Below are 23224 nucleotides of genomic sequence, written 5' to 3'. Positions count from 1 at the left end.
TATAGTCGTTTGGTGTAATCCATGAGGGCATGGAGAAAAATGGTTAGAGTGGTGTACAGTACTTCTCGCACATCTTCTCCTCCTTCCCCTTTGGGCCCACCCAAACGGGCCCCTCCTTCAACAAGGCTCTGAATTCTTTGCAAGATGAGTTCTCTGTTACTAAAAAAATATAAAAAAAGATATCAATAAACTGACAATACAGTACAATTCTACTTTACTCTAAACATGAAACCGCACAATTATCATGCTCAGAATAACATATAAATAGAGGCTGTAATCTATTACCGTAATACAAAAAACTGACAGCAGTATAACACTAATTCTTGCTTATTGCCATACATGTACAGTGGTACCTCGACATACGAAAGGCTCAACTTACCAAAAACTCGAGATACGAAAGCAAATAAAAAATTTTTACGGCTCTACATACGAAAATTGCTCAAGTTACGAAAGGTTGTTGCTGTAAAGTCCCGAGATTCGCCCGGACCACCGAGAACAATTTTAAAACTCCCACGCCGCCAACTGAGTAAACTCGCCACCATCCTCCCACTCTCCCATTGGTTCCTGATGCTAGTCACCCCATAAGATCCTGCTCTCCTATTGGTCAGCATCTACCCCTTGTGCTTTATGTATTCTATTGGTAAAAGGATGCTGTAAATTGAAAAACTTATTCATGCAATACATTTAATAAAAAAAAAACATTAGAATAAAGAATAGAAATGAATGGTTATTATACTGTTTGGTAGTTTCAGTAGATGAAGAGAGATAATGAAAATTTATGGCTTACTGTGTACTAGGAAAAGTGATTGCTTGGCGATCGTTCGATACTCGTAAGTGCTGGATGTAAACAGAAGTTTGGAAGCTTTTTTTTTTTTGTTTATTATAGTTAATGGTTACTTAATAATTATTTGAAATGAGTACATGCAATACATTTAATAAAAAAAATTGTGAATTAGATATCATAAAATATAAAATAAATCAGACTGCTATCATCGAAGCCAACAAATATGTATTTTTTAGAATTCTTCTTCTGTTTTAATATTACGTTACGTATGTTTCATTATAGCTGTCAGTAACTCGGTATCTCCATTAGGTAAAGATAGAATAAAGAACAGAAATGAATGGTTATTATACTGTTTGGTAATTTCATTAGTTGAAGAGAGATACTAATGAAAATTTATGTCTTACTGTGTCCTAGGAAAAGTGATTGCTTGGCGTTCGTTTGGTACTCGTAAGAGCTGAATGTAAACAAACAATTGGAAGGTTTTTTTTTTTTTTTTTGTGTATTAAAGTTAATGATTAATTAATAGTTATTTGAAATGAGTACAAACTGATTATTTATACATTTTATTGGCATATTCTAAGCTTTTAGCTTCTTAGGTTTAGATGTCAGAATCATAGACTAGGCTACAGTAGCAACCGCTAACATAGGCTAGGCTTATTGCTAAGGGACATATGCTAAAGTCCTAATATATGCAGTAAAAATGGGGTTAAACATTACATGCAGTTGAATATTACTCAAGTATGTACAGTATTTTGCCTTTTTGGAGTCATATTTCTTCCGTCGGATTGGCGTCGTAACCCTAGAACATGTATTGTAGGACTGGAAATATAATTGGCTGGGGTGTTTTTGTAGGGCTTGGAACGGATTAGGCATTTTACATGTAAAATGCGGTTCAAGATACGAAAAACTCATGATACGAAGGCCACCTCGGAACAGATTAATTTCGTATCTCGAGGTACCACTGTACTTAAAAAACAATTGTTTGAATTCAGCACTAGCAATAAATGTATCAAAACAATGTAGGAAAGTAGCTGAAATATTTAATAAAAAAAAGTTTGTGAAAACCCACCCGAGTAACATACAGGACATATAAAGGAGCACATATTCATTCCCAAAGGAAGAAAAGAAAAGTGAAAATCAATTTCCATCCTCCCATGACCTAAATAATTTTCTATAGTTTATTTTTTTAATACTTTACAACTGTAGGCTAAGAAATATTCTATCTTTATACTTGTAAACTTACTTACCTGGTACTTACAAATCCTGATGATAAGTCCCAGCCAAGATTCCAGCCAATAAGTTGAACAATTGAGAAAAGTTGTTGCCAGGGATCTTCAATTTTGCTATCACCATCTAGTATGCCCTATAATAATTTAAAATGTATATCATTTACTACATGTCCATTAAATGGTTATGGTTACCTCTGACTAACAATGTAACAAGGTCAGTCTAACTCATATCTTAATTACACTGATTGTTGCTCTTTACTTTTAAGAACAAGCTGGGCATTATTTATCCAAACCAGATAAGTTTAAACCTATATTTCCTTACCTGCATAACTTTAGGTGGTGTGGTTACATACGCTATATAGAATTCAATTGCCCTGGATAATAAATTATGGAGAGTCTTTGGTCGTACTTCTAACCCACGTGTTTGAAGAAGTCTAGGTAGCAGTTCGCAAACTGAAATTAAATATTTTTATCATCATATTTTATTCTCATAAGAGGTCAATATTAATGCAAACAGATTATTATGTGATTCCTCCTCTTTTAAGCACATGCAGTTTTAGCACTCCCTAGCAGCAATTGTGTGCACTTCATGGTATTCTAACATCTATGCTGTTTATTTCCTTGACATTTTGAAAAGCAATGGACTAGTTTTTATATACTTTGTTTCAATTAGTCATGAATCAAACTTTAAGTCTTTTAAAATATTTTGAACTGGAAATTTACAGAGTAATTTGTGGTCTAAAACTGTAAATGGAATTTTTGGTTTTGCAAACAAATTCTTAATCAATTACCTGTTCCAAAAATGTACTGAAGTGATCAGCCTCTACTTTGAATAAACAAAACTACAATACACAATATATTACAAAAGTTTGTTCATATTATATTCTCTATCTCAAAGCATAACCGAAAAATCAGCTGACCCAAACTTACCAAGCATACGTCGGAATGGATTAATAGGCCCAGAACAATGTTTTTCGGCTGCTAACAAACTGTCGACTAACTTCAGCTGAAATTCAAAAAAGAATGCCTGGCTTAAAAAGTATGATAAACTGAATACGTATATTAATTTTCAAGAAGTTATTGTTTGAATACTTACCTACTGTTAGATAGCTTACACTCCAACAGTAGGTAAAATTAATTCCAAATAATAAATTTTCTACATAAGAACCTAATAACATTCCAACTTTTACAAAGTCATCTGAGGTTAAGAACAAAGACAGTGAATTTGCAATCGAGAATGATACCTGAAATTTTAAATGAGTTGAGTGTAATTAAAGAAGTACTGTCAAAAAGAAATTGGTGGAGTATGGGATCCAATTTCCTGGGCCTGTTAGCAGTTGACAATCATACTTTGACTTAAGTTAAGGTTCAACTTAAGCTAAATCTCTCTTTAAAGATTCATTAACCGCAAGTCTAAACTCAATGGATGGCTTGAATACAAAAAGAGTAACATTGTCTGCACATGCAACAACTACATATTGTGCATAATACAAAATGTAATGGAACAAGAATACTACTATGTAGAACACCATAAATTACATTGATTTCAGTCACCATACTGGCCATCAACAAATTGTCCTAGACCTGCTAACAAACATATTTTCCAATAGCACCAACTTTGGCTAAATCAACATACAGGCAGTAGTATTTGATAGAGGCACCATACTACTGCAAATAATTACTACATAACCCACATTATGTAAATAATAGATTGCTACATTATAAACATCATATTTTCCCCTTATACTCTTCACTAGTATTTAGTATATTTAGTTAATTACCCACCATAAACAAATCTAGTAGGAATCTAACCTCAATCACAAGACAAAAATTATACAGAATTATACGAACCCCAGACAAATACAGAACACATGCAAAGATTGTGCAACATTCATACCCCATGATGAGCAGTTGTTTCCGGAAATGTGGTTGTCAGGAGTAACATCAGCCGGCACCGAGTCATCATATCTTGTGAACGCTCAGCAGCAGACAATACCATCCCTAACTGAACATCTATAAAAAAAAAAATAAAAAAGTCACATACTGGCTGAATGTACGAAAGAAGTTGAATGTGAACTTTCACCAGTAATTAAAGCTTAATTTGCTTCTGAAAATACAAACCCTTAACTTTAAGTGAGTTTGTTTATTACAAATTCTCCCTCTCCATCCTCCCAGGAGCTCAATGTGCATGCACCATTCGACCAAAGATTTGCAATCTTAGAACACTGGAATGTAGAGCAAGAAGGTGGGCTCTTTGGTGAAATAATCTTTACTTTGTATTAAAAAAAAAATGCATTTTTTGAAATAGGAGAACAATAACTTGCAGCCATTTCACAATTTAGGTATGAAGGCATCATGGTGTTGAGTCCCCAAATATAAAAAGAAACATTCCCATAACCTATTATCAATAAATGGAAAAAGCAGTCTACTACTTAATTTTTAGAAACAGTTATGATGGAAGAAAGACACATTGGCATGAGTACGGCTCAATTGTAAACATTACAGATATCTTAAACTCTTCCTTTTTCTTGATTAAAAATATCTATTTGTTAACTGGTGACTCCATAAATAATACACATTAGTAAAATAAATTTTTGAGCTTATTTAATTGCATGAACATTATTCTAAGAGAACATGCCACTGTAACTCTACAATAATGACTTAATTAAAAATCAAAAATTTATGGTATATAACAAATCAAACTATGTCAACATTTCACAAGGCAATTTACTTGCCAATATTCAATAAATGAAAATTAAAATAACAAAGGCAAAGGCGAGTCTTAAATTCTAACCCATTTTCTCCAATTAAAAGTTAGTTTTAGAAACTAAAGACTTAATTTATTCATAAAAATTCACCTTTGGGCAGCATATTAAACAATAAATTCAAGAATGAAGTCCCTTGTGATTCGGGTGAGCTGTGCCTTAAGGCTGTCATGATTGTGTCAACTTCCCGCCACAGTAAAGGTTCTGGAGCAAACTCTCGTAACCTGAAAACATAAAAATATTTTTTAGAATCTTTGTTGCAATACAAAGTCAGCATAATAAAAATCCTCTTAACATTTCCAAGCACAAGAAACTTAATCTTTTTCTAAAAATACCGGCAACATAAGTCTAACATATACTTAAACTATTCTTTTCTAGGCAGGATCCTTCAATGAAAACTGTCATACTCTTACAGCCACATCCCTACTCCTAATTCAGGCACAGCTAAACGTACATTGAAAATTAAATTATGGGTTTTTCATGCGTTCCTCAATGTTGCTCCTCTATGTTTAGGCAGGAGACAACTAAAAATTTACATTTTATTAACTACTGGTTGACATGTTCAAACTTTCCATGTCTCAAGGGTTTTGATTTTATCTGTAGCATACTTAATTTTTCTCAATTCCTATAATCTAATAACTTTTTAAAGATAATGTAGGTTTTTTTATTTTTGGAGTTAGGAACCTCTTTTTCAATCCTCTTATTTACCTTCCCTCCCCCAAGTCTGGGTTAGAAAGGTTCCTGCCCAAGTGGCCTTTGCCTAATAATCTTTAGCCACAATTAATCCAATCATCAATTCGTAAACATGAAGTGTCAATACTACTGTAAATTATAGAGCAAGAAACATTTCTCAAAACTTACAATACTCCCAAGCATTTTGCTGCCTCTTTCACATTCTTCGCTGCTTTCTCAATTTGGTAGACTTCAAACTGAAAAATAATAATGCCATCATCAAAACAAATCCAAATTCATCATAGTATAATCCTTAACCCTTAATGGACGGATACCCTCACGCGTAACAATAACAGGTTTGGAGAAACTGGGTGGAAAAGAGGTCCCATTACTTCAATGGCCAATAAATCAACTAATGGCAACTTTTAGACTGGCTCAGCTCGCTGACTCTAGGTATCTCAGGACTTGGTTGTGTGCTTGATTTCAAGAGGGTGTGTAGTGCCTCTCTCTTTCACATGATGTCTTTTTATATATATTTGTTCATACATATACCCAAGGGTTGCTGTTTGTTTAACTTTTTATCATTTAGGAGAGTATGTCAGTTATATTTTTTTTTTTCATGGAAAAGTGCAAAGAAATTGTTAGAAAAAACATGTATAATCCAAAAAAATGACTGCATCTTCGATCTCACTAAATTTAGGTAAATATTTTACAGCAAATATACTCAGAATTTGTTACTAATTTTAGTAATTATCTGTTATGATGTTGCGAGCTGTAATTATAATTTTACAAAATACAATAAAATTAATTAGGAAAAAACATGTATAACTTGGTAAAATTTATGATTGTCTTGTAAAAGAAGCCCCACAAGGGGTTGCAAATAGTAGTCACTTTCAACTTCTTATTTTTTATCTTACACCTTCAGCATCTGCATATCTTCCTTTTTCCCTTGGTGTGTTTTTTCTTAAATTGGCCGACCTCAAATTTTGCCCGGTCTTAAAGGTTAATAATATAGATAAATGCAACCAATATACTATAGGAAACTGCAATTTCCAAAGAAATACCTGCCGTTTAGATTAACCCTCTCAACAAACAAGATGGCATCCTTGGTTAGGTTAAGGCGCATTCCCTCTCAATTTCTTATAACTTACAGCACTCTAGGTCAGCATAAGTCAGGGAGATCTCTCCAACCAGATAAGGACCTGCCATCTAAGTTAGGTTAGTAGTTTATATTAACCCCCTAAACGACGAGGGAGGCCACTTTTCTGGCTTTCCAACTCCCGACGCGCTGAGCCACTTTAGTGGCCCGATTTTGAACCGGCGCGCCAATACTTTTAGAGACAGATTTCTTACACCAGTTACCGTGCCTATGATGCCGTATCAATACTTGAGTGTCATTGGCTAAATGTTATTACATCACAATGACATCATTAGAATCCCGCCGTTACTTAATTGGTTAAAAGGTTTATTGACGTGGAAAAAAGCAAAAATTCCCGGCAAAACTTCAGTCTCGGCGTTGGTTTTGAGTGTTTCGTGACCGGCTTTCGATAACTACTATCTCTTATCGTTATTTTTTTGTAATTATTACAGGTTAATATGGGATAAAGACATGATAGAATGATAAAACAAGTTTTAAGTGATAACAGGAATTACCAGTAATGGAATAATTCGTATATCATATAAGTGAATTTGTAGCAAAAGCTAATAATTTTTCGAATGTACATTGAGATATCATGGTTGGCGTCTTGGTTTCGAGTGATAATCTTTATCATAATTCTTATTTTTTGTAATTATTACATGCTGATATTGAATAAAAACGTACACTCTACTTTGGGAATAATAAACCAAAAATGTGATGTTTTTGGTCTTTGTGCTGCATGCTTTGCTTCATATCATAAGAACTAAGAGTAAGTACCGACTATGGCTGAACATATATTTTTCCTTTCTTTTGTTTAGTATACTGTATCACATGTAGATATATAAATGAACATGTGCATGCACTCACATTATATATATATATAATATTATATATATATATATATATATATCTATATATATATGTAGTATATATATACACATATATAAATAATGTAAATTATATATAAATATATATATATATATATATATATATATATATATATAATATATATATATATTATATATATATATATATATAATTAATACTTGTTTGTGCTGTGTTTACTGAACAAGGCATATTTCACATACGTTCAGAGGTGTTTGAGTTTAGTGCCATGTGTTGAGGTAGTTATGAATTATACTCTAAAAATGGTTCTGAAAATGTTGTATATCCATCTGCTTTTGCTTTCCCCTGAATGACAAGTAAATTTGGAATATTATAGCATTGAGTTTACGTAAATTGATCAAGCAGTAATTTATGAAATTAGGATACAAAATTTGTCTTCACTAACGCTGAGAATATTGACCAAATTTTGGATATTAAAGGAAAATCTAGAAAAATATAGAGAAGGGAATAATACAATTTAAAAGGTGTCCATTTCATATTTAAAAGTTCTGCCTTGAACTTGCAAATTTATTTGAAGTGAAAATATAAGTAGTAATAAAGAAGATAATTAACAATAAACTACAATTAATTAATTGTGCAGAACCCGTGCGGATCAGCGTATCAATTTTAGCTACGTACGTACCACCCGCCATTCAAATTTACCGCGTCTTGCGGGGGTTAAGCGACATCCATGTAGGGTAAACAATCATGGACGATCCATCGTCATCACGGTGGCCAGGCCTTATTCACTCGATATGTAATTGGTGAAACAACAATACAATTACAACTTTAAGCATACCATTCAAAAGATTGAAGTTTCGTCAACATAATGTGATATATGAAAGCCCTATACGAACTAAAAAAGCATGTGACGCTCTTCGTAAAATATGTTTTCAAGGCAGTTTTGAAATCCAATATGGCGGCAATCGTGAGGCTGGCCGGTCTAACCACGGGGAATCCACCATCTTTCCCAGCCTTCCCAGCACTCATTTGAACAATGTTAGCATATATATGTAACGTTTATTGATCTTACTCAAGATTGCAGTTGTAATCAGCACAATAAAACATTTTGTTGCCCATACTAGTGAAAGTATGAAACTTTCTATTCCAGGGGTCATGGTTTGAACTGAATTCATTTTTACCTTGTAATCGGTGGTTTTATCCTTACTGCCATCACAACTGAAACTCCACAGTGCTTATTTGATTGTAATTATACACATTTTGGTCTTAATTCACTCCACATTGCACTTGAACCACGTTGCTGTTCCTGGTTCCTAAGTAGTACTCACTCCACGAACACAGTTACGAGCAGCAGACGACAACACTGATTATGGGTGCAAAGCTTTATTCCCGTAATTGTTTACTTTATTCATTATTTAATTTAACTTTACTTCAAAATGTTTATTTAATTCATGTCTATTATCCCTTTTTTGCAACCTAATTAATCCCGAAAAATTACAAATATTTCGGATGTATACTTACGAGCAGACGACGTGAGGAAAAATGACTCGTTGCCAATCTAGTGGAGCATCACACTTACGCTGATGCATTTACAAACTGTTTCCATGAATTCTAGTTGTCATAGTAATGCAGTAATGATAAAATTGCTGTAATATGTATATGTATATACTACAAATAGATACGCTAATTTCACTCATTTCCCCGGTTTTGTTTAAGTCTCATACCCAGTTTGGAGGGTAAACACATACCAATTGACAACACTGATAAACAATTGAAGGGCGCAAAGCGCCGCAAAGAATGCCGTAGTCCCCTTTGATAAGTATGGTTAGAGGTTGGGTGCACGATTGTTGTGATGAAAGTGCCCCAGCGTCTATGGGTACAAGTGGTGTGCGGATTTAGCACAGGAAATGGGAAGTTTTTTGACACAAGAAACTCCGCAAACATTGACATGGCGTCAATCTTCTAAATATATTCCGAGTTGTAAGTAAAAATTTCAAAAACATTTTGGTGGTGTGGGCACTGTGTTGGCCACCCTTTTCATTACCCTCTGTTTAAATCTTAAAATATGGCCTTAAATTCTAACTTTGGAGAAAATACTTACTTCGAAAGGAGAGTAGAAGTCTTTTGCTCCTTCTCTCACCAACAACAACTCGTGACTGATGACCATCTACGGTTTCAGGACCCGTTAAAAATACTTTTTCGAAGGGTGGCCTAGCCGTGGTAGTCGGTGAGTTGGCCAGTCCACACGGTGTTTTACCCTACTAACTGACCTTGCTATATTTACACTCTTTACAAGTTTGTGGGTGACGGTTATTACTTAAATGCCACAGTAATTTTTTTCTCCAGCCAAATACACAGGTAAAATTAGCAATTCTGATACTGGTGAGAAAGTTACCTCATTATAGGGGGAAACACCAGCGACTACCAACCCTTATCATGGTGGACAGGTCTTATTCACTCGATATTTAAATGGTGAAACAAGAATACAATTACAACTCCAAGCATACCATTCAAAAGATTGAAGTTTCGTCAACAGAATGTGGTATATGAAAAAGCCCATACGAACTAAAATAAGCATGTGACGCTCTTCGTAAAATGACAATTTGTCCAAAATTGCATTTTCCTAACTATACAAACCTGAGGTCCTTTTACAATAGGAAGGTACTAGCGGCAGCTGGATAGGTCGTAAGCTTTCGAACAAGGGGTTCGGTAGTTAACTGCTTGTCCGACAGGCGCGCGCGCGCGACTGGTAGGTAAACAAATCACTTTTGCTTTTGGCCCAAGCAAAAACTGCAGAGTGAGGGGTGGCATGAGGTGGGGCTATGTGTAAAAGGACCTCAGGTTTGTATAGTTAGGAAAAATGCAATTTTGGACAAATTGTCATTTGTTCCGACACGGCATACAAACCTTCGGTCCTTTTACAATAGGAAGACTCACTTCTTGGTGGGAGGAATCTGAGTCTTTTGTGAACAGACTGGTGTTCGCCCAACCTTGGAATGCCTCCCTGGTCGTAAGAGCGAGGGATTGGGATCCAAGCCTCTGTCCGATTGATCGGGGTGTGCACCGCAGGATCAATGGTCAGACCTCTGGACCAAGTACTAAGAGAGAGGCAAGCGTATCTCTTCGTACCAGCAAACAAGAACAAGTTCCTATTTGCAAGAGGCAACATAACGTTATGGTTTGTCTCTTGTTGGCATCCACTTCCCCCCCTTAGTAGGAGGAAGTGGTGGATATTCGCTCCCATCCCTAGTGAAAGGATAGGATGGGCTCTGTCGAGTAGCTCACCTGGCATCTCGTCCTTATCCAGCAAGGTGATGACCGTATCCCTCTACCCACAGGTAGGGGGGTAGAAAAATAAAAAGATAGGAAGAGAAGCCAGTCCACTCTCTCATTCACTTATCTATTCTTACAGTCACACCAGGACTCGATGCTGTTCAGCCTGCTAGGGTCTGGGTTAGCTAGACAACGTGTTGAGCAGCCACCACGGGTCCTAAGGAAAACGATCAAGGACCTGTGGGCAATATCCAAAAGGTAGAAGGAGGTGCCGGTGGTCTGGTTGTACCAAGACCCCCTGCCTTCAGTACCTGCGCCACGGAGAAGTTCTTGTGTAACTCGAGGGAGTGTACTTCTAGGTCATCTGGTGCTGACGAAGAGTCTTCAACACTCAGCCTGGGATGTCGAGTTTCTTCAGAAAGCGCGGTCGCGCTTTCACAGGACAAAGCAGCATCTCCTTCGCATCGAAGGCGGTGAAGTCCATTAGGGAGGGGATTGTGAAGGACTCTAACCGATCGTCAGGAACCGAAGGGTTCAGAGTCTTCGCTACGAATTCGGTACGAAATCGAGCGTCACGAATCCCCATCCCCTGGATGCTTGACTTCGCAGGAAAAGTCATGCAATTACCTCAGAGGAAAAGAAGGGAATGGTCGTATGACCTATCCCTCTTCTCGACTTCGGTGATGTCCTGTACCCATACTGGTCTATCCGTCTGCAGCGAAGTTGTTGTTCTCGGTAGTGGATAGGACACCGACACTCAATGGTGGGTGTCGATGGTATGGGTACTGTGACAAGCCGTTAGGACGAAGAAAAGATTGTTATGGAACAACCGAACTAACGTCCACAGCGAAGTTCGTAACAGACTTGGGCGCTCTGACAGCTGCCTACTGACTGCGTTCGGTAGGAGGCAGTTGTCCAAGCACCCGAGCAAGTCACGTGACCTTCGCCTTAAAAGGGTTATGCCAAGAGACTAAACAAATAATTTGTTCGTCACCGATGCCAGAAAGGCAAGGTGATGACTCTCTTAAGGCATGTGCCCAACAGGCGAAAGTCAATTGCCTTCTAGAGACCGAGGTCCTTGATGGCAAGATATCTCATAGTATAGTTGATTCTCGGCTAAGGAGAAACAACACTATGTGACGTTGAAGACGAAGGTGTACAGAAATGCAACCTACGTCTTCACAGCTGAACCGAGAGAAGGATTCTCAAGATTCTGAACCTGTGCTACAAAGACTGAGAACGCTAACCGCTATTCATTGCTGTCCGGTGAGGATCGTAGTTGCAATAAAAGCGGAGCGCTTTCCAGTAATGAAGAACTGCTTCTCATGGGCTGACATTTGGAAGTAGAGCTGTCAGGTCGGAGAGTAGGCGATGTCTTCTGACATATCTGTTAATTCGGGCGGAGCAATGAAATTGCACACCTACGAATACGAGATATTTTGAAGACAAACTCAGATGTCTGCAAAAATCATTCGCATTATCGCGGTGCGATGCAGCGGTTGACTAGTACAGACTTCTGTTACCGTGCGGTAACAGAAAGATGAAAGAGTCCAGAGATATCTCTGTTGAAAATTCTCGCAATGTCGAGGCGATGAAATCGAGCGTCACAGCAGTAGATGGTCCTTCATTATTGCGAGAATCCCCGTTAATCAGAGACCTAAGTCCATGATTGTTGGGCAGAGATACGGTTCGGTAGTCAATCCAACCAGGGGAGAGAGAGACGTAACCGACCGCCCATCTCCGAGACCTAGCTGATACTGAGCCGCTATCAGGCAGTTCAATACGCAGTAGCTCTCGGTGACGGAACGAAGGAATGCGTTCGGCTAGAACCATCGAGCATAAAGAATACGCTCGAGCAATTATATTTAACTGAAACGGATTTCGGTAAATACAAAAGCTGATTTGGTGTTGTCATGACAATACCAAGTATCTAAAATCGAAACTGATAACTGCTGGGAGGTTGCAGGCAACCCCGAGTTGCAGTTCAATTAAGGGTATCGGCGGGGTCGGGGGTTAATTTTGAATGACGGTGTTCAAACTTGCACAGGTGTTACCTCTAGTTTGACTAAAGATGCACACAAAATTTCAGGTGAATTAGATAAAAACTCTTTTTTACAACTAAATATTTGTTTAAACATAGCATTTTTTATTTGTTTTTTAAAGTGTATCTCCTTCCTTATTTATCATTCAATTTAAAGAAAAAAGTAATAGCAGAAAGTTTAATACCTATCAAATAAAACGGCAAACTCAGAAATCCAATATGTGATGTGTGCTATTTAAAAAAAATATTTTAAAAAATTCAATAAAAAATACCCTAAAATTATGTATTAGATATTGGTAAAAAAATTTTTTTAGAAAAAAAAAGAAAAAAAAATTTGCCGATGTGTTCTCTCACTATCTTTATTCCAATTTCTTTTTAGATTATTAAAATCCATTCATAAATAAGAGAGTTTTAGAATTTGAATGTAGAAAATGTATGTTTTGAGAAAAACGCAGTTAAAGTTTGCTAACCAATTATTTTGCTTTCAGAAGCATATAAAGTTTCTTGGAAAAGCCTACATGGCGTCTGTTTCCTTCTTTTTTATAAGAGATATTATTCCCTCTAAAAAAACAAACATTTATCACTTAAAGAAAATAGTTTATATTATTTTTGGGGGTTATCGTAGAACGCCACTCTACTCTTGTGCTGCCAAGTTTTTAGAAGGCTAATGAGCCCCTCCTTCATATCCTCCTTTTGATGTTCTTTGCTTCTTTTGCTTTCTGGAATGCATAGCAGACCTTCGTTTCCTGGTCTTCTCTTTCGTCTGAAGGCCTTTCAGGTTTTCTCCTGTCGTTTTTCTCATAATAGGCAGCAATGAACTTGGTGCATAGCCGATATTATGTTCTATTGCAGCAATATGTTTTGATATATAAATGAAGCTGTTGTTTCACCGATATGTTCTGTTTTCACACTTTCAGATGGCACCTCACACTTACACGTTAGTTTCAAGTCAACATCAAAACTGTTTTTATCAATTTCAAGTGTTATATTGCTGTCCCACTGCCCGCAGTACGTCCGAACTAAAAGCGTCTTTTAGAGCTCTCAAGGGTAATGAAACTATTTCTCCATCATTGCTTACACTCAGAACGTCTTCTTTTTCAGTCATATAACTTCTCAATAAAAAAACTCCTTAGGTTGGCTCCTGATAAAACACTGACATCACCTGCTACATCAGGGAAAGCAATTACATCTTGAAAATGCTCATTCTCTTCCTCCTCCCCCTCCTCATCATCAGATAACTTCAAAACAAAGTCGTCGGTGCCATCATCATCATCATCTTGATATATTTGTGCAAAGGAATAATAGATTTCCCTCGGAGCTTCATAATAGGAAGTATTTGGCATCTCTTCAGCACACATGGCAGGTAGCGACATGTCAGAAGCTACATTAGGCTCTCTATACTTTTAGTTTCAAGATAAAGTTTTGATATTATGAGAGCTTGCTTCCCTTCGTTTATTAAACTTCTTTTTTTTGGCATGTTAGTAGTATATATAATACACAATTGATGTCTAAAAGTCTGAGGAAGTGTTGCAATTGATTGAAAATAACAAATACACGATTGCATAAAAAAAATACAAGAATTCTCCCTCGAGACAAGTGGCTCGCATTATTCAGTCATGGGAAGAGTTGCCATCTTTATCAGGAAAACATATTGTACGGCATACGAAACAAAATGCTATGAAAGAAACTCAAATACTTAAAGAATGAATAGAAAATGAAATAGTAAAACACCTCCCTAACCAGACCTTAATTCTCTACTGGAGTGGCCTTTAAATTGGCCTTTAAACCATTTAAAAAGCTTCGTATTGATATGATCTTACGTGTGCAATGGCCGGGATCCAGATGTATGGAAATATGACGATAACTCATTTTTCACGAATTTGAGCCAATTTCGCCAAAATTACAGGCCGCCGATACCCTTAAGATACAATTCGTCTCGGTCACAAACCGTAGAGTTTAACTACGGTATGCGCCTACCCCCCGGACAATTCAACTGTTAAAGAATCATGTCGCGAGGGTAATATACGTAGTATATTTGTAGGTTCTGTACCACGACCTCCATCCTAAAATCTTTTCCCCTCGAGGAATGAGAATAAGGATTGGAGATCGACCGCCTTCGTTCTCTAGTCAAGAGAGTGAAGGAGAAGTCTTTCCAAAGGAAAGCTTCAATGGTGAACAGAATACCGAAGACGATAGTTCAAGCCAAACTGGAAGTTCCTGTCCGTTCTTCTCTATTCCAGGTTAAGCGCCTACTGTGAGATACTCTTCTTTCAGCAGCAGTCTTCTTCCAATTGCTAGAAATTACAGGAATTCGAGCATAAGCGAGGTTCCCTGATTATCGTGTAACAATTATCGGGGATTCTCGCTCACTTTGGACCGTGGTCTCGCCTAAGTGTTTGGAGATCGTAAAAAACTCGAACACTCTGAGTGCGCTAGAAATTCCGTAGAATTCTAAGCACTCTGCGAAACCCCCCACCGAATTCGTCAAACGATATCGGCTGGTGGTCCTACTCGATTCCCCCGGTATCGCAGCCCCTAACGTGGGATCTTACAGAGAAATCTCTGTAGGATCCCTCCCCTTTCCCTCGTAGCTGTAAGGAGAGAGGGAATGGGGGAGGAATTGGATACTGGCTCGCCTTCCCAGCGGAACTAGCAGTTGGAGAAGAAAAGGAGCAGCCATCGCCTTACGGCGATGGCCTCTCAGAGCCTGGGAAAACGTATCGTCAGGAGAAAACGTTTTCCCACGAGGAGGGTTACGAACTCATACTGTAGGTAAGTGTCTGCCGCCACTGTGAACGTCGTCTGGGTGGGGCTGATCGACACCTGACAGGAGAGAGCCGATACCGTCCTCCGACTCATTCCAGTCCTCGTCGAGGTCGAAACCTCAGGAGGACCGAAGGGGTATTCCAAATACGGTGTCCGAAGACACGTAGAAACGCCTCTGTCGCAGTAGAGGAGGTGAAGTAGCTTGTTCGACCGGCCAGAACTGAGAGAGCCTTCTTGTCCGGAGACGAGAGACTACCTGGTTCAACACAGTCGGCAAGCTCCGATCGCGGCAGACCCACCGTCGATTTGGGTTCCCTCTCGGGCCCCAAAACGACTCGAGCCGAGGACGGGTGGCTCTGCTGGTGGGAGCGGCGATCCTTCCCCGAGGTCATTGTGCTGACGAATCAGCGCCATAACCTCGGCAAAGTTCCTCTGGATCTCGGAAGTCACAGCATCTTGCAGAGTGGGACCGTTAAGCCCTTCGAACAAGAGCATATTCCGAGAACCTTCCTCCTAAGAAGGGGGAACAGCGACAGCCTCTCGGCTCTTCCCCATCCACTTGCGCATACGTCTGGCCGGTCCAAGAACCGTGCCTGGCACGTAGGGCGTCGTGGTGGGATCATGAGGGGCGCACCCCTCACGATCACTCCTCAATACCTCGCTCCTCTCGTAAACCCGAGGAGGTTGAATGACGGGAGAGGCAGACCTGAACGCTCCCTCGTTGCTCGCTGGCAGAACCAGCAGGCTTGGAGGCTGCAGGCGATCGTCAACCCGCGGTGGCGATCGAGCTGCAGGCCTGGTCGAACCGTCTCGCTGTGGAGAACGGCTGGACTGAGCACAGCGGCCCCGATCTCGAGTGTCAGAAGAGCTGGTGCTGGTTGCCGTACCCGATCTCTCTGTGAGAGCGACGGTCAGGCGACCTGCAGGCTCCACTGTCACAGTGAGACCGGTGCTTGTCCTCACGGCACGTCACGTCGCTGGTTCCAGCCGTGGCTGGCACCGGCGAACGGGAGGACCTCTTCCCACCTCAGCCCGTGGTCGGTCGTGGACCGGTCACGTCCCGGGTAGCCAGCTGTTCGCCGCGAGAGTGAGAGCTGGCTGGTGAGAGTCGCATGAGCGGCTGTCACCAGTCTTCCGCCCCGTGCCGTGAACCTGACGTGAGCGGGCTCAGAGGTCTGGTTCCTGGCTGCACGGTCGCTGGTAGGCGACCGTACACTCGGTACCTCCCGCGAACGAGAGGCCGAGACGGACCCTGATGCAGTGGCAGAACCACTGACACCAGGCGAGGAAGTACCGGTGTTAGCCGGTACCCCTCTGGTCCCCGTAGTCTTCTTCCTTGCGGAAGAAGAGACGGGCCCCGCTCCCGAAGGAGCAGGAGGACCAGCGGAAGGAACCCTCCCGTCCCACCGAGGTGAGACGGGTCCCGAGAAGCTCCCGAGGGAGACTTCTTAGGAGGGAGGAGGCAACCTTCTTCTTCCTCGCTGTGAAGCCTTAGAGGTCGAAGGGGAAGAGGCGGCAGCCGACGACGATGAAGAAGATGAAGACGACGACGACGACACCTTCCTCCTCTTCTTCGTCAGCTTCCTCAGGACAGACGTAAGATCTGCTATCCAGGGCGGAGCCGGGGCTGCTGTAGCCGAAGCCACAGGGCCCGGACGCACCTGTACAGACAGACCAAAGTCTGGGTAGTACCACACGAACAGGGACGACATCAGCAGGTATGGGCATCTCAGGAACGAGGCACAGCCAGCACAGCATCGGTAGGGGACAGCCAGCGCAGCAACGGCAGGGACAGCCAGCGCAGCAACGCAGGGACAAGCCAGCGCAGCAACTGCATGGACAGTCAGCCCAGAATCGGCAGGTACGGCAGGCAGCACCGGAAACACAGGAAGTGGAGCAGCAGCCAGCAACATCCTGGTACCGGCGGCAGGTCCAGGGGGTGCGAGCTCTAGGGCAGCGGAAGTGTGATCGCGGCAGCGCGGCAACCACGAGCGGCGGCGGCACGCCCCCCTCTCGGTACGGCGCACGGCACTTCACAGCGGCTGTAGGCAAGACTGTTACCCCGTGAGGCGAGTACAACCAGGTGAGGAGGGACGTCGTCACTGGAGCGTGGTCACCACTCTATGGGTGACCGCAGTAGGCCCAGACATAGAACCGCAGCCCCTGGACATAGCATGCCCTGCAAATGGAAGGAGCCCATACCTCACCAAGGTCCACCCTCGTGGCAGTAGCACCTGCGGAAATAACAGTAATAGCGATTAGTGGGGGGGGGGGAAGTCCCCTCGCGCGGGGGGGGTGAGCCCTCTCCGAAACTAGTGGAAGACCCCGAATACAATTGTACATCGGGCACCGAGCGCCCTCCCCCGCGCTCGACGGATCGGGCGAGGAGAAGAACGCCGATAACCTCCCCCCCCCCAAGGGGAAGGGCCATCTGTGGGAGCTGAGCGGGGGGGGGGGGGGGGGGGGGTTTCTCGTTCCCCACCCCCGCACAGCACCCATGTACCCAACAATAATATAAGAGCCCGAGAGCAATCGTGCCATCGGCCCGAATGCAAGGGCATAAGGATCAATTCCCTGACTGAGCGGACATAATGAATTGATGCAATCAAAATATATATGATGAAAAAGAATACTGCGCTTGCGATTCCACTTCATACAATAAAAAGGGGAAGGATCAATTCCCGGGAAATAGCGGAAACATGATCCCCGTAAACAATGCAATCTCAATAAAATATGAAAATGAAAAAGAACTGCACTTGCGATTTCACTTCATTCAAATAAAAAGGGGAAAGGATCAATTTCCGGGTAAGCTCGGAAACTGATCCAAAATGAGTATTGCTACAATCAAAATAAATATATGAAAATGAAAAAGAATACTGTACTTGCGATTCCACTTCCATACAGAATAAGTTTCCGTGCCGAGCGCATTCGCTCGGTCAACTAGCATCAGGTCAAAAAAAATATAAATGAAAAAGAGCACTTACTACGATTTTCATCTACACATTTCCAACCAAAATATACGCTCGGAGCGAGCGCTCTCCCGCCCTCGGCACCGAGCATACACAATACGAGGATCATTTCTGGGAAAATGAATTCCCGCACTTACGCCCTTCAGTCCCGGCACTCGGGTAATCGGAGGGCGTGGTGAAACCAAGATCCTTTAATTCACAATTGAATTCAATGGAAATAAATATGAATTGACTTACAATTCAGTTTCTAGATAAATAGAAAAAGAAAAACACAATCAGCGAAAGCGACAGAACGGGCAGAGAGCGATGATACGTCCACACAGAGGCCGAAGCAAAAGTGATTTGTTTACCTACAGTCGTGCGCGCGCGCCTGTCGACAAGCAGTTAACTACCGAACCCCTTGTTCGAAAGCTTACGACCTATCCAGCTGCCGCTAGTACCTTCCTATTGTAAAAGGACCGAAGGTTTGTATGCCGTGTCGGAACAAATATGTTTTCAAGGCAGTTTTGAAATCCAATATGGCGGCTACCATGTGGATGTACAGGTTCTGATCAGTGACGACAACCATCTTTCCCAGCCTTCCCAGCACTCATTTTGAACAATGTTAGCGTATATATATAACGTTTTTATTGATCTTACTCAAGATTGCAGTTGTAATCAGCACAATAAAACAACATTTTTGTTGCCTATATTACTGAAAGTATGAAACTTTTTATTCCCAGGGTCATGGTTTTGAACTGAATTCATTTTTACCTTGTAATCGGTGGTTTTTATCCTTACTGCCATCACAACTGAAAACTCCACAGTGCTTATTGATTGTTATTATACACTTTTGGTCTCAATTCACTCCACATTGCACTTTAAACAAGTTGCTGTTCCTGGTTCTTAAGCGCGCGCGCCACAAACACGTTTACGAGCAGCAGACGACGGAACTGCATAGTTTTATTCCCTAAATTGTTTACTTTACTCGTCATTTAGTTCAACTTTACTTTATTATTTAAAAATTTTAATTTAATTCATGTATATTATCCCTTTTTTGCAACCAAATTACCCCGAAAAATTACAGATATTTCTAAAGTAGATATAATCCCATGTTTCTAACGTTTTTGTACATCTGGCTGCCGAAAACCATAGAGGAACGACTACGGATAAGTGGATTATATATTTTTTTTTTTTCTTTTTTTTTTTTGTTTTTTTTCTAGCACTTTTCATTGATTTAAGTCTATATTAGTATTTTGAATTTTCTTTAATAACCATATGCCAGAAATAAATGTAACCTTTAATGTTTGCATGCTAAGAATAGCAAAATCATCGTTTGCCACATTAGTGGAGGCTTCACACATACGCCGATTCATTATTATAAACTGTTTCCATGAATTCTAGTTGTCATAGTAATGCAATAATGATAAAATTGCTTTAATATTTATGTATATATACTTTCAATACATAGCCTAATTTCACCAATTTCAACGTTTTGTGTAGTAGTTCTTATACCCACGTTTTGGAGGGTCAACACATACTGAATGGCAACAGAGAGAGAGAGAGAAAGGAAGGCGAAGGAACGAAGAAGGAAAGGGGTGGCGGTGGAGGTGGGGGGGGAGAGGGTAGGTGGAGCTTTTTACGCGTGTTCGTATCCATTTCTGCATAATGGGGTTTTTGTCTCTTGGTACAAGGACAAGTGTCGTTATTCTTTACGATTAGGATTCACAATACCCTTATAAATGAAGGCATGGGTGTAATGCACTATAGCAAAATCTCATTCTGATACGAGTGTTCATTACAGAAATAGGTATTGCCCAAAAACGTGCTTGCACTGTCGCTGAAACCCATAGTAGGTATCGCTGTTTATTTGTCAATCAAGTTTTTTGTAATAAAGTATTTTTTTACAAGCTAGCTATTGAATAAAATTTGTATTTTTCTCAATACAAAACATATGCCCATCAATGTAACTTTCCTCTTTTAACGATTTCTGGTCATTGCAATTCGGCCCCATAATTTCTTATGGTGCGAAAAAAGAGGCCCAGGAACCAAAAACGATTGCGTCACACTACGGCGATAATCCGGCAGTAAAACATCTTCATACATCCAAAAAGTAAATAACAAAGATATATATGCGCATTACGATTATAACAATTACATGAATAGCTGATAATCTGCATGAATAACTGGTAAACTGTTCTGCAAGAAAGTTGAGTAAAGCAATTATTTACAATAGGTATGAAAGCCAAGATGTCGTGACGTCATAATACAGGACTTAAACGAACGTTCTAATTCCAAAAAATAATTACATAAATTTGAGTCAGAATCGAGTTACTTTTTCAATAACGAATATTTTCAAATTAATCATCATAAATATGTAAAATATTGATGTTTTACTATTTATTTAAAAAATTATCCTAGTGCGCGCTTCGTCGTCTTCTACCAAAACAGTTGGTTACTAACAAACAAGCCGGTTAGGGACCGTGTTCCGATTGTTGTGATGAAAGTGCCCCAGGGTCTGTGGGTGCAAGTGGTGTGCAGATTTATCACAGGAAATGGTTAGTTTATTGACACAAGCAACTCCGTAAACATCGAGATGGCGTCAATCTTCTAAATATTCGAGTTGTAAGTAAAAATGTTGAACGCCGTTTTGGGAGATTTGGACTGCCTTGGTACCACCATTTCACTACCCTCTGTTTAAATCTTAAAATTGGCCTTAATTTCTAACTTTGGAGAAAATACTTACTTCGTAAGGAGAGTAGAGGTCTTTAGTCCGTTTCTCACCAACAACAAGTCGCGACTGATGCCCATCTCCGATGTCAGGACGCGTTATAATGTACTTTTTTTGGGGTTGTTCACGTTGATCGTACATGGTCCACCCCTGTACCATGCGGTTTTTTACCCTAGGTAACTTTCCAAAGATCTCAGTGTCTTAGCGTGGGCCTATCAGTCCAAAATTCAATAGACTAAAATTAAAAAAATAAACAAGGTAGAAGAATGCAGAGGGTGGGGTCACGACTTAGGTAATCGAGATCCATCCGTCCACCGCCAACATCCACAGATTAGGCTAGGTCATGGCGTCCGAGGTTAGGTTACGTAAAAGTAAGCCTGAAAGGCCTATACTAAAGCCTCACTTAGCATTTCGCTCCATGATTTGAACCGAAATAATAGTAACTACTAAGAAAAGTTCAGCGATAAGGACCACATCCCATTTACCTGTATGCCGAAGTTCTTAGGAAACAGAACCTGGGCAGTTATCATCCAGCACTTGGCGGCGCATGGATCTTTGCCCTGAGCTTCTTTAGCTTTATATATCAAGTATTCTTCGTCTGTCGTTTGAAGTGCATCTTCTTCCGGTGATGAAGCCATGATTAACCTTTTTCTTTCCTAATAATAAAGTTTATCATCAGAAGAAATAATGTTCGGAGCCGTTCAGATACGGCATAACAGGTTTCTACCTTTCGGTGTTGAAAAGAGAGTATAGCTTCAGAGATTAACTCTTTGAAAAAACTCATATTTAAGAAAATAACCAACATTATTGGTTATTAATATCAATATTATTATAACGAAAATATGAATTAATGCATACTGAGATGAATACGAAGTTAATTTTAATGATAAAGCTGGGAAATATCAGCAGAGTGTAATAATGGCCTATTTAAACTTCTAAGTTAAATTTATATAATTTTAGTCTCGGAGTATCTACTTTTTCTGTATAAAAGTAATGTAAAACATACAGATTACACCTTATGTATGAAAAACCTTGTAAAGACCCATGATTGTCAGGGTACACAAGGAGAAACCATTTGAGAGGCTTGCTAATTCCAACGAGTAGAAATCTTCTCAGAAATATAAACAATAGACATCAATAAAAATAAATGTTTCCATCTCTCTCTCTCTCTCTCTCTCTCTCTCTCTCGTCTCTCTCTCTCTCTCTCTCTCTCTCTCTCTCTCTCTCTCTCTCTCTCTCTCTCTCTCTCTCTCTCTCTCTCTCTCTCTCTCTCTCTCTCTCTCACACACACACATATTAGTACATCATAATTAGGTGCCGATGTTAACCATCAATATTTATTACCTCAAATATTCCAAAGATATTTACAGTAAAGATAACACTGACATTCATTACAATGCGATGCAAAAGTAAGTAATGAAGCAACTCAACTGAGATCTTACCTGGTCTCCAAGAAAGCCACATCAAAAGGAAATAATGCTTTATGATGTGCTTTCTGTAGGGCTTTTCATAATTCCAATCTACAGTAGGTATAAAATGGAAAACAACCATGTATGTAAAATTGCATATATATATATATATATATATATATATATATATATATATATATATATATATATATATATATATATATATATATATATATATATATATATATGTATAATATATATATATATATATATATATATATTTATATATATATATATATATATATATATATATATAGTATATATATATATATATATATATATATATATATATATATATGTATATATATATATAAAGGTTTTTTGCCACGAAGGAAAAAATGAAAAAAGCGAGATAGCCAAGTACTTTCGGTCCGAAAGTACTTGGCTATCTCGCTTTTTTCATTTTTACCTTCATGGCAAAAAACCTTTATTTACATATTTAGCATCTTGTTTATATACTTCTTCGTGATCAAGTTATATATATATATATATATATATATATATATATATATATATATAATATATATCAGATTCTTTAAGTAAGTTTTATATTAATAATAAT

The 23224-nt window shown here is 39.5% G+C and overlaps 1 protein-coding gene across 1 annotated transcript in view; it reads left to right on the top strand.

Annotated features, from left to right (window-relative positions):
• Positions 1-23224, top strand: part of LOC135210004 (integrator complex subunit 10-like) — a 73487-nt gene that overhangs the window by 14792 nt on the left and 35471 nt on the right.

Source organism: Macrobrachium nipponense, chromosome 39 (genome assembly GCF_015104395.2).
Source record: "Macrobrachium nipponense isolate FS-2020 chromosome 39, ASM1510439v2, whole genome shotgun sequence".
Taxonomy (NCBI): domain Eukaryota; kingdom Metazoa; phylum Arthropoda; class Malacostraca; order Decapoda; family Palaemonidae; genus Macrobrachium; species Macrobrachium nipponense.
This window is presented reverse-complemented; position numbering and strand designations above follow the sequence as displayed.